Source organism: Scardinius erythrophthalmus, assembly GCF_964197995.2.
Source record: "Scardinius erythrophthalmus genome assembly, chromosome: 25".
Taxonomy (NCBI): domain Eukaryota; kingdom Metazoa; phylum Chordata; class Actinopteri; order Cypriniformes; family Leuciscidae; genus Scardinius; species Scardinius erythrophthalmus.
In genome coordinates this window covers 7,357,958-7,370,924 of record NC_138245.1, presented here as the reverse complement: position 1 = coordinate 7,370,924, position 12,967 = coordinate 7,357,958, and the positions used below count along the sequence as shown (strand labels likewise).

Genomic DNA, 12,967 nt, shown 5'->3' with positions numbered 1-12,967 from the left:
CTTATGCGTGTCATGCAAATATGCAGACAAATAGACTATTTACGCTATTACAACTGTCTCTATGTAGCCACAGGATGGGTTATGTTTGCTAATGTAGAATCACGTCGTCTCGTCTGGCTGGCTGGCACAGAGAAAACGGAACCACATTATTAGAAATGCACGAGACATTCATCTTCATTGTGAAACTAACTTCCTGTGAACAAGTTTAAAACAATACCATCTCTATAGCCTCAGCTAGTAGCCTATACCACTGAACACATCTTACACATCTAAAACTAATCCACTCTCTCAAACCAATACAAGAGATTTTTAATAGTGCCTAAAAGCACCCGCCAGCATACTAACAGTATTAGTTATTCCAAAAAATATATATAATAATAATAATAATAATAATAATAATATATTATATTATATATATATATATATATATATATATATATAAATATATATATATAGTGTATGAGATAAAAACACGAAAAGTTTTCCAATTTGTCCAAAGATTGAAATGCAATGCCACAAACAACTTACAAACAACTGACTGTAACATGCACTTTCACTTCTGTTGCACTTTTGAGTGCCCAAATATTGGCAAAAATCCAACACACACTTCTCATTTATCAGTCCATAATCAAATTCTCTGTGGTTTCATTGGAGTCAACTAGTGTACTGATGTACAAGGAACTATTTCTTTTCGTCCAAGATTAATTATAGAAATTGATGTAAAATGTAAACATTGTGCATTGGAGTTGTTAATTTTTACAAATGACTATTGTCTTCGATAAAATATATTCCCTCTAAATCACCTATATCAAGATTAGTATAAGTGGATAACGAATTAAATATCTTTTTCAGCTGCCGTTGCAAATAAAATAAAATAAATAATAATAAAAAAAGAAATCGGACTGTGCACATTCTGCACAACAAGTGCGTGTAGAGTTTCAGTACAGTGTGTGATGAAGCCATGTGTAGTCTACACACGCAAATGGGCTTTTCTGTTTATGTGGAACAGAAATCTAATTAAGACTGAAGAAATCTGCTCTGTGCAGATTTAAAGAGCTTATTAGAAATGGACAGAGAGAAATCAAATCAGTCTTAACCCACTCTTTTTGTTTACTCTTGGGAGTAATAGATATTTAGGGATCTAGAACTTTAAGAGGTGTTTATGCAATACAAAAAACAATAAAAAAATAATAATGAGAGACCTAAATCCATTATTGCATACTGAGATAATGCACAATTCAGATACAAATCATATCTCACACATATTATAAAAAGTGAACATATATAGCCTAAGTAGGTTATATATGACCCAATATAAATTATATATCATAAATAAGTAAGAGATAAACAACAACTGGTTCAATATTCTTTACATATATTACGGACACTTTTTGTTATATAAATTATTTACTATCAGTTCTATTGATAAATGGCTAAAGTTGATGGGTCACTAAAAACAGCCAACTATTTTACTACTGTGTGTGTGCTCTAGCATTTCCTTTTGTCATTTAATGTTATTGCATAATTATTCAACCTTAAAGACACATAATTCTGAAGTGAGCAAAGAGTAACATTTTATATTTAACATTAGACATAACCTTAAAAAACACATTTAGAATGTAAAATAACTTTAGAATGGAATAGAAGGGGATTAATACTAATCATTGTTATTACTTATTATAACAACAAATAATTCACAATCAATATTATGGTTTCTAATTACTAGTCTGATGATTTTGTTTATTATTGTGTCAACATTAAAGCAGAAATACAAATAAAGAATAATATTTTCAATAATCAGGCACTTAAAAATTAACAATAGACAATTAATGTTTGTCTTTAATAATATTGTTCAGAGCATATGAACCAATTCTGTTTATAAAACTATTTGTTTTCACATTTTTAATATATATATATATATATATATATATATATATATATATATATATATATATATATATATACTACTTCCACATCCACAAGATCACAGATAATCGACTCAGATAAAAAAAAAATCATTAAAACCATTACTTTTCTCATTAAAACCGCATCCAATAAGTTATAAATAGTAAGCAATAGTAAATAAATAAATACAAAAAAAGTTATTTACACTAATTTGCACGTATAAATCTCGTGTCTTGTCTGGTGGCACTTACTGTATGCGTTTGTTTCGTGTGTTTATTCGGATGGCAGTAACATACACTATAACCAACTCTACTCTCATTACTATCAAACAAACACCTCATCAGATGAGCTTTAAACAACAAAAGACAGAAAATAAAACTCATTAAACGCCATTAAGTGTGATTATATGCCAGAGAGGTACTGTATTTCCCATATAGCCAACACAAACAGGAAAATGTGGATGTGTGATGAGAGGAAAAAAGACACTTCACTTACCAGTTTAACTTCCGTTTAGTTTTTTTCTTGGGAAGCGGAAGGAACATTCCTGATTTGCCCGTAAAAACAACCCGCTCGCGACGCTCTCTTCGTCAATATTTAATCACAGTCACGAACACACGAGAGCGTATATAATCAATATGGACTGTGTTCTTTCTAAATCACCTCTCTCTTCCTCGTTTGATTTCGATATAGAGGTTAATTTGGCAGGAACATCATATGTGCGTCTAATCTGAGGCGGTGCCCCGCGGTCGGAGAGTCAAACCATTGGTTGACAAACAGCAATCAGATGCAAATTCCAAACCTCTGAATCAATGGGGCTGCCTTCCCCCACTCTATAGGAAACATCTACAAATGACTCAACACTAAATGACCTTTGCACCAAAGATTTGTTTGGGCCTGGTGATATATTTGTGTTTATGTCCGAGACCCACTTAGAAAAGCAGAGCCTTTAAACCCCCGTCCGTCATCCTATGTGTGAGGTGTATATGTGTATAAATACATACATATGTACGCTATATGGCGCTATCTAAACATTTGGCGACGTTCCCTGCCAGGGGCCCTTCCCTTTTATCGCTGGCACCAATAATGTCTATCTGCTGCTGGAGTTCTCATGCAAACATATAGACTACTACGCTGTATCCGCGACAGTGCTTGCTAAATAACCTACACGGTTGCCAAGACCAAAATACTATTAGGAACGAATGAAAAGCATAATGAATATTTACGCATTAAGTACTCATAAACACTCAATATTTCTTATGTGTAATAATCAGCTTAAAAATGCACCAAAGTCAGATAAAATACACATGTATATTTAATTTAGGGTAGGCCTATTATCTGAAATGATCTGATCAAGTGATAGAAATGTCATGTGTATCAAGTAAACCACAGGTCATTTCTGAGAACTGATACATGCACGTCTCAGATTAAAGTGCAGAAACTTTTGCACTGCACAGTATATTGTTTCCACCTACTGGACAGAACGAATATTGCATTTTCTGGACATTGGAGTCAATTCAATAAAGTGGCCTCCAGAAATATTTGGACACTTAACCAACCTAGCCATATATGTTGTAACTTGCATTACAAGATATCAAACCGTGGCATGCAGGCACACTTTTTTATCAAATAAAAACATTTCACAAAAATGACAAAACAATAGACATACTGTTCATAATGAATATAGCATATGTTATATATTATAAACAGTACACACACACACACACTGTGTGTGTATACTGTATATAGTATATAACACATGATTATGAACAGTAAGTCTACTTTTTTGTCATTTTTGTTAAATGCTTTGCTAGTTTATATTTTATGAAAAGTGTGCCTGCATGCCACGGTTGTGTGTGTGTGTGTGTGTGTGTGTGTGTGTGTGTGTGTGTGTGTGTGTGTGTGTGGATATTCGGCTTGGAAGGAAACTGATTTCACTAAATATGAACATCTATCTATAAATTACAGGAACGTCTTTCTGTCTGTGTGTCTGTTATTCGCATATCTCTTGAACCATTAGTCCGATGGATTTCAAACTTGACAGGTGTCTCGCTACTATGGAATGCCAACGCTGCCAATATTAAAAATAAATAAATACATAAATAAATGTACAAATAAATGTAAAAAAGAAAAAATAAATATATAAATATATAAATAAATATACATAGAAAAGCAAGAAAACGAAAATAAATAATTATTTACACATTTATTTCCTTATTTATGTATATATTTATTTTTTTCCATATTTATTTATTTCTTCTTTTATTTATTTCTACATTTATTCATTTATTTATTTCTTCATTTATTTATTTTTACATTTATGTATCTCTACATTTATTTATTTCTTCATTTATTTCTTCCTACATTTCTTCCTGCGTAGGATAATGAGGAGGGTGTGGTTTACCTCAGACATAGCAATCGAGCTCAGAGTAAGCGAAGGCGAAGGGTTGAGGCCACAGTGACACCCTGTGGCGAAATACAATAAGTATAGCTCACTGACGTTGATACGGTCTGTGACTGCGAGGTATATGGTCAAAATCCTAAATATTACTGTGTGACATGGATAGGCTAGCCAACTCATTATTCCGGACATGGCCGTAGAACGTCGTTTGGTCTGGATTTGTAAAATGTCCTGGGCTAACAAACATAAAACAGGGACTCTGAAATGGAAGCGCTTGATATTTTCCATTTTTCGGTCAGAACTCTCGGAAAGGAAGCAGGGCACATATAGGCTACAGTGAAGTTGACGCAAGCATATTGACCAATGCTTTTGAAACGAGACCATTGCATTTTAATGTAGCCTAATTTGAATGCGAATCCGCAACCTCTCATGTCCAAACGTATCATGAGAGGTTGCGGATTCGCATTCAAATGTATATCAACCCGCTACACTGTTAGTATAGTATGGCTACCATTTATACTATCATAATATATTTTGCCATAGTATTCATTTACTCCACAAGAAGGGTTAACTGAAGAGAAAAGAAAGAGAAGAGCGACAGCAGTTGAATTTCGGGGCTGAGCTCCGTCGGGTTTGTCTTGACAAAGTCGGACCAACAACAAGATCTAAAAGCTGCTGAATTTGCTGCCGTGGCAGGCAAAATTTATTTTGAATGGCAGATTCTGACATGATAGCCAGGGTAGAAAGGTTTTCACGGATGAAATAGTGCACATAGAAATATCTCTGTGGACGGCGCCGTCTTTTATTTCAACCCGTTATATTCGCTGTAGGCTATCATCACTGCAATAGTTTGACCAAACTCCCCACCACAATCATTCCCTTAAATAGACTCCATAATACTGGTTTGCCAGCTGAGGATGATGATGATAACAATAGCCTAATAATAATAATAAAAAGAAAGAAAGAATGATAATAATAATAATAATAATACAAATAAAAAAGTTATGTAGGCTACTAGCTATTTTTTTGTTATGTTTTTGGGCTACAGAAATTTTTATACAATTTTACAATACATAATTTGATTTGATCTTTGAAGTAGCCTATTAGATAGAGATAGCTTCGATATTTGATCACTATGGTTGGTTACAAAGACTTTACTATTCTGAAAATAATAACGAGATACAAACCAAATATTCAATCGACTTTTCTTAAATTCAAAACAAAATATTAATGCATTCGTAATTTCTATTTCTGAATAGTTGCTATATGGTCACGCAGGTTTGTGCATTAAACTCATGGCCCGAAAAAATAGTCTATCAACAATTATGTTGTTTCCCCGAACATGACCCCTTTCTGCCAACTTTTTGAACATTTGGTCATTTATTTATTTATTATTATTATTATTAGTATTATTATTTAAATAACGCATATAGGCCTAAATAGAAATGATCAGAAACAAATCCGCAGCTGAACCGCTTCAACACGTCGAGTTGTTTTTGATTCGGTGTATTTTAAGGAATCAAACGAGTGGATTGAACTCACTCATTAAGACAGTGACTTTCTGCCACCTGGTGTCTGTTTTAGTTTCATATTAAACGTAGGCCTATCACTTCATTAATTCCATCATGTCATATTTATGTCTTCAAAAATGTATAACACTTTATAATATTTTTATGCACTTGTAGGCTAATTGCTGTGTAAATGCATTAAGATCTCTTTGATGGCTCTGATGAAGCTCTGGTTGGATTTTAGTGGTAGGCTAACGTGACGTTCACATTTAATAAGGTTGCCCCTGGACATGAGTTTATGGAGGTAGGCCAGGCCCGGCTGCAGAATGAAATGACTGAGGGGGCATGTGAAATTGTTAAGGGGGCTTAACTTTATACCAATGAACAATACACACTGATGACTTGCTTAGTAAAAAAGATAAGCCAGCGTCATTTATTATGCATATATTAACCCTTTCACGCTTAATTTATATTCTAACTGACTCCCCATAGTGAGTTTTTTCAAGGCGACTGTTATTTTACAGGGATGCAAACACATCAAAAAAGAAAAAGAGAGGTTATCGAAGCCCTCGCCCCCCCGGCAAATATCCAGATACTTACATAATTGCGATGAATTTAATCCTTTGTAAGTGATCATTTTGCAGTGTAAGATTACAGTTAACACCTTTAAATATTACATTAATGTATTATTATGTATTTTTATTAATCTTAGTGAGTGTATAAATCGGCAGCAAAAAGTAGGCTAATTCTTGAAAAAATCGGCACAGTAATTTTATCAAATCTAAACATGTTAATAAAAACAAATTACTATTAGTACTCTTATAAAATTCAATCAGACAATCATACATTTCACAATTTTATATTTATTTATGAATGTCAAGAATTCAGAAGTGTGTATATTTATATAGCCTACACTACACTACACAGAAATAACATACAATTAAATTATGATTATTTTAAATGTATTGAGCAGGCTAGGTATACAAAAACATAGCATTTTAATAATCTTTCATTGCGCAAAACTATGAAAATATGAAACGCTTTAAAACAGAGCGTACAAAGCGCGTATGCGCATCGCGGGCGCAGAATGATGTGCTCAAAGCAACATGGAGTCACAGTGTTCAGCGCTGCACAAGTGCGCATTTAAAAGTTCACGGCACAAAGCGAAGAAATGTCGAGCGCACAAATCCTAGTGTCTATCTGTCCAACAGTTTATTGATCATTTGTTTCTTCACAGTTTTAAATTCCAGTTGTGCGTTTGATGCCGATTTAGTCCTTGTGATGTGTGATCTAACAGGCACATGGTAGCGAGTCGTTTAAAAACAGCAACAAACTCCAACAAAATAAAGTCATTTTATGCAAATCCACAGCCTTTTCTCTACAGATCAAGCATTATAATGTGAGTATCATAGTGGAGAGAGTTTTACCGTGCATGTATGCTGCTGTAACCGGAAGAGGCGCGCGCGCTGTTTGAATACTGAATGGAGAATGACAGCCGCAGAGGAGGGAAAACGAGTTTTCGTAAACTTTAATGATGTAAATAGACTTCTGTCCCTCACATTAAGCTATGAAATAGGCTTCAGATAAATGTGTCACCCAAACTGACGTGAAAAAAGCGGGAGGCGCCGAAAAGCGCGCTGTTCGCATCCCTGATTTTAGAATTTAGAACGTTCCCCCTTAATGTTTCCATGGCAACGCGTCATATTTGTCACGTGACACATCGCGGATGTATCGCTTTTATTTCCTTTTCCCTTTTTAATTCAAAATATTCACCAACTTGCTTACCATGTCATCAACTATCTGATATTCCGATTCTCAAAAATGTGTATGTGAGTGTGTTTAGTCATTTAAAAACCTTTATAAATAATCTTGATCTATAACGTGAGATGGCTGTTTCTTTGCGCCGCAGTTCAGAGTCCTGTGAGTCATCAATTTCTCCCGAAATACATGCAAGAAAGTGGAATAGAAGAATAAACTACTTTATAGTTACTTCCACTGTGTTTTTCCGATAAGAATAACACACGTCGGCAAATTATATTTGAATAGATTGTTATTGCTGCTTTCACAGACATCATTGTGTATTTTACAAACTTCAAATGTATTGTTTTACTCGTGCTTATGTGTATTTAAATGTCTGAAACCTAAAATAAACATTGTGAGGTTGAAAACACTGCATAGTTGTGATATATGACGTCCGACTCTGGCTCAGCGCCAGCCAACGCGCGAAAGCACAGTTTGAATCTGGCAGTTATGTCGTCACTGAACATTCTAAATCCCATATGTGGGACCGTACTCTCAGCGGCACAGAAATAAAAATCCCATATATGGGACTGTACCGCTCAAAAGGTTAAACATTTCATTTGTAACCATGAATACAAAAATGAAACTGAGGGGGCACAAATCAGATCTAAGGGGGCAATGCCCCCTTTTGCCCCCTCGTGGCGCCGGGCCTGAGACTACCACCGCTTAATAGAATAATAAAAAAAAATGTTTCTGTTGCTGTCAGTATTGTTTTTGGAAATTAGGCTACATTAAAATGCAATTGCGTCAACTTCACTGTAGCCTATATGTGCCCTGCTTCCTTTCCGTGAGTTCTGACCGAAAAATGGAAAATATCAAGCGCTTCCGTTTCAGAGTCCCTGTTTCATGTTTGCAGGGTTCCCACACCTTGGTTGACTTCAAATTCAAGGACCTTTCAAGGACTTTCCAGGTCCAATACCCTCAAATTCAAGGACTTAATGCGGGGACACATTAGTTTTGTCCAACAACAAACGATGAGGTACCATCATAGTTTCATGCACACGTGACCTTAATGGCAAGTACCTCATGCGGGAAACACTTAACATAACTCAGGGTTTTTCCTTGCTCAAAATGAGGCGGAGGTGGTACAATCCTATTAATGTATTTTAATAATAAGATAATAAAAATTGTATTTTTTGTAGATCATCACATAGCCTATTGTGTTTCCCACATTGTTTGAGCTTGTTACCTCTAGGGGGGTACGGGGGCATGCCCCCCCGTAAGAAAATTTTGTACATTTTAAAGATAAATTCATTAATCTGGTGCACTTTGAGTCACCCAAATCCACTGTTAAAAATAGATAATCCACCCGCAAACCGCCTATATTCTTTGATTTAGATATCTGCATCTGATCATCACATTACAATTATTCAGATTCTCACTGTTAAGCATGATAGTATGGTAACATATCACACTGAAGTAGGCTGATTTAAAATGAACATTTATTTAAAATAAAAGTTCTTCTTTTGGCAAAATTACATAATTCCTTAATAGCCTAAACAGAGGCTTTACCGTACTCCCTTCAAACTTAAATTGTTTAATTTCATTGTTGTTTCAATCTTTCATTACATTACTGTTTGAATACACTACTTTTTTGTACCTTTTATAAAGGGCATTTTCCCCTAATTTTATTAAATGTATGCTCCATCTTTCATTTCAAATTCTTAAATTTGATCAAATAATATAATAAGACACTAGGCTGTTACCAATTCAATTAAATAATTTACATTGAAAAATAATAACTGTATTAATTTAGATTCTTTTAAATATTTTTGAATATACAAATAAGGAATGTTGAAAAGAATGATACTTTATAAAACTAAACCGCCAGTAGGAGGCGGCAGGCGACCGTCTTAATGAGCGAGTCAGTGAGTCATTCATTCAAACGATTCGTTCAAAAGGCGGATTTATTCAGAATGAGGCAGTTTATGGCCCTGTCCCAAATGGCGCACTTCATGCGGACTTTCGGTCTCGTGGACTTGAATTGCGCGTGCTCGCTGAGTCTACGAGTCCGTAGACCGTCCCATTCAGCATTTTACCGCTCTGAAGTGTGCTCAGCAGCGCCCCCTTTGTACCCTTGAAGCGGTCTTCCGCGAAGCCCGCATAGAAGCAGGCTTCACGCACTTTAACTACCCAGGAATCCTTGCGAAAGGTCAATCAGACAACGGATGGGAGGAGATTTCACTCACGGATAATTGTTGACATGGCTGAGAAGAAAATATTACAGTTTTTATGACCTAAATGTACATTTTACCAGTTGTTCCCTACAGTTTATACAAACATTATGGTCATCGACCAGTGGTTGATGTCTCAAACATAATAATAGCGCATTTAATAATACGATCACATTATGATTCATTAAATAAATAGAACCGAATATCAGGGCTTTACTGAGTCATATGTAAACATAGTATGAATATTGAAACCTGTAAATTCATCTGAAACTCATGCACATTTTCATTATGTTTTAAAATTGCAATCTTAGTTCAAATGTAACATTATGTATTATTATGTACAACTGTATACATCATTTAAATAAGCATGATATATCTATTGTCTAATGCCCAGGTGATATGCACAATATCAAAATATAGAACTGTAAAATTAGGCTGTGTAGTGGACGTGGAGATGAGACGCTGGAGCGCAAAAAATGTGATTTCTCCTGTCCAACAACAACCAGACCTGTAATATTTCTGTCAGTAAGGTTATTTTTCACTCTGATGTCTCTGAAAATAAAAAGCTAGATGATATATTAAACTTTTTCTGTACGATGGGTAAATATCATATTCACAAAGCAATATACCTTAAATTCAAACCTAGTTGCAAATTTTTTGCTTATGATTTACAGTTATTCTTCACTTCAAAAAATCCCCTCCAATAAAAGAGCTTCGAAAATATCCTGTATTATAGAACAAGTTTTACATAAATTGTAAAAATATTTTATTTACTGTTATTATTTACTTTCATTTTGTCTGTATCCCCACATGTGCATGTTCATTGTTTTGTATTATTTCCATTGTAATGATTTATATTGTAATGAAAAAAAAAAAAAAAAAAAAAAAAAAAAAAAACAGGCCATTATTTCCGGCGTGACGATCGAGTCTGTCCCAAAAATACCTCTCAATGCGCCCTCGTGGACTCGCGCCAAGGGCCCTATAGGTCTGCACTATATGACGTCACCAAAGTGTGGACTCTGAGGAAGTCCACAAGTCCGGAGTGTGCCATTTGGGACAGGGCCTATGAATGGGTAATTGAATCTTTGACTCAACCGATTCTTTCAAAACGCTGAATCATTCAGTAATGAAACAACTGTTGCATGCCATGCGCACTGGTTCTGCGGTGATCTTTGTTTGGGACTATTTTCGCTGCTGAAACAGAACAAAAACAGTCATTGCGTCTAAAATGTAAGTGACTTAATTTTAACTATTTGTTTATTGAACTGTTATGAAATCAGTCTCGGTTTCAATCTTGATGGCATTCAGGCAAACAGCTCTCTGGTCGCGTGTAGCCTAGGCTATATATTGTTTCTTAACTATAATATGTTATAAATAACTGCGCGAGCCTCAACAGCGCTACATTATTACCGTCAGTACATTAGGTAGGACTATATTATTATCAACCATAGGCTATCAATCACCATTTACTTTAAATGAAATAAAACAGAATCATCCTCACGTTTTCGGTGATTCCCTAGTTATTTTTTATTGTCGAGAGACGAAGGCGGCCGCCTCATAATTCTCTATGCAGGAAAAACCCTGGTAACGTATCGCGTATATGCGCGTAACTAGTGCAAATCAAGCAAGCTAGTATGCAAAGGCCATTAAGTGTTGGCAAAATAACACATTAGGGGACTGGAGTGAATATGGAATTATTTCCAGAAAACTTCTTGCACAAAATAAATTCAAGCACTTTCAAGCACCTGTCTCTATTTATGTTTATTTTCAAAAACTTTCCAGGGCCTTGAAAACATTTTTTCAGATTCAAAAACTTTCAAGGATTTCAAGGACCCGTGGGAACCCTGTGTTTGTTAGCTCAGGACATTTTACAAATCCAGACCAAACGATGATCTACGGCCATGTCCGGAATAATGAGTAGGCTAGCCTATCCATGTCACACAGTAATATTTAGGATTTTGACCATATACCTCGCAGTCACAGACCGTATCAACGTCAGTGAGCTATACTTATTGTATTTCGCCACAGGGTGTCACTGTGGCCTCAACCCTTCGCCTTCGCTTACTCTGAGCTCGATTGCTATGTCAGAGGTAAACCACGCCCTCCTCATTACCCTACGCAGGAAGAAATGTAGGAAGAAATAAATGAATAAATAAATAAATGTAGAAATACATAAATGTAGAAATAAATAAATGTAAAAATAAATAAATGTAGAAATAAATAAATGTATAAATGAATAAACTGTAGAAATAAATAAAAGAAGAAATAAATAAATATGGAAAAAAATAAATATATACATAAATAAGGAAATAAATGTATAAATAATTATTTATTTTAATTTTTTTGCTTTTCTATGTATATTTATTTATATATTTATATATTTATTTTTTATTTTTTACATTTATTTGTATATTTATTTATGTATTTATTTATTTTTAATATTGGCAGCTTTGGCATTCCATACGCTACGGGCATGAGTAAGTGAAGTACCAGTTTGATGTTGTTTGGATTAGAAATGCAAAAGATATCGGTAAATATATCGGTAAAAGAAGCACACATTGGCTTTTGTCGCTCTAGCCGCTGGCCACTCCCCCTCTCACACTGACACTTAGTGAGCACAGCACTGGCCACTCCCCCTCTCACACACACACTGAGTGAGCACAGCTGGCCACTCCCCCTCTCACACTGACAGTGAGTGAGCACAGCTGGCCACTCCCCCTCTCACACTGACACTGAGTGAGCACAGCGCTGGCCACTCCCCCTCTCACACACACACTGAGTGAGCACAGCGCTGGCCACTCCCCCTCTCACACTGACACTGAGTGAGCACAGCGCTGGCCACTCCCCCTCTCACACTGACACTGAGTGAGCACAGCGCAGGGCCAGAGGCCACTCCCCCTCTCACACTGACACTGAGTGAGCACAGCGCTGGCCACTCCCCCTCTCACACACACACTGAGTGAGCACAGCGCAGGGCCAGAGGCCACTCCCCCTCTCACACTGACACTGAGTGAGCACAGCGCTGGCCACTCCCCCTCTCACACACACACTGAGTGAGCACAGCGCAGGGCCAGAGGCCACTCCCCCTCTCACACACACACTGAGTGAGCACAGCGCAGGGCCAGAGGCCACTCCCCCTTTCACACTGACACTGAGTGAGCACAGCGCTGGCCACTCCCCCT

General features: G+C 36.0%; 1 protein-coding gene across 1 annotated transcript in view; it reads right to left on the bottom strand.

The window, feature by feature from the left end:
* arid3a (AT-rich interactive domain 3A) overlaps positions 1-2,645 on the bottom strand; it is a 33,540-nt gene extending 30,895 nt beyond the window's left edge. Inside the window, exon 1 of the mRNA XM_081357861.1 lies at positions 2,401-2,645. The gene's annotated coding sequence lies outside the window, so the exon portion shown is untranslated. The remainder of the gene's footprint in view (positions 1-2,400) is intronic.
* Between the last annotated feature and the right edge of the window lie 10,322 nt (positions 2,646-12,967).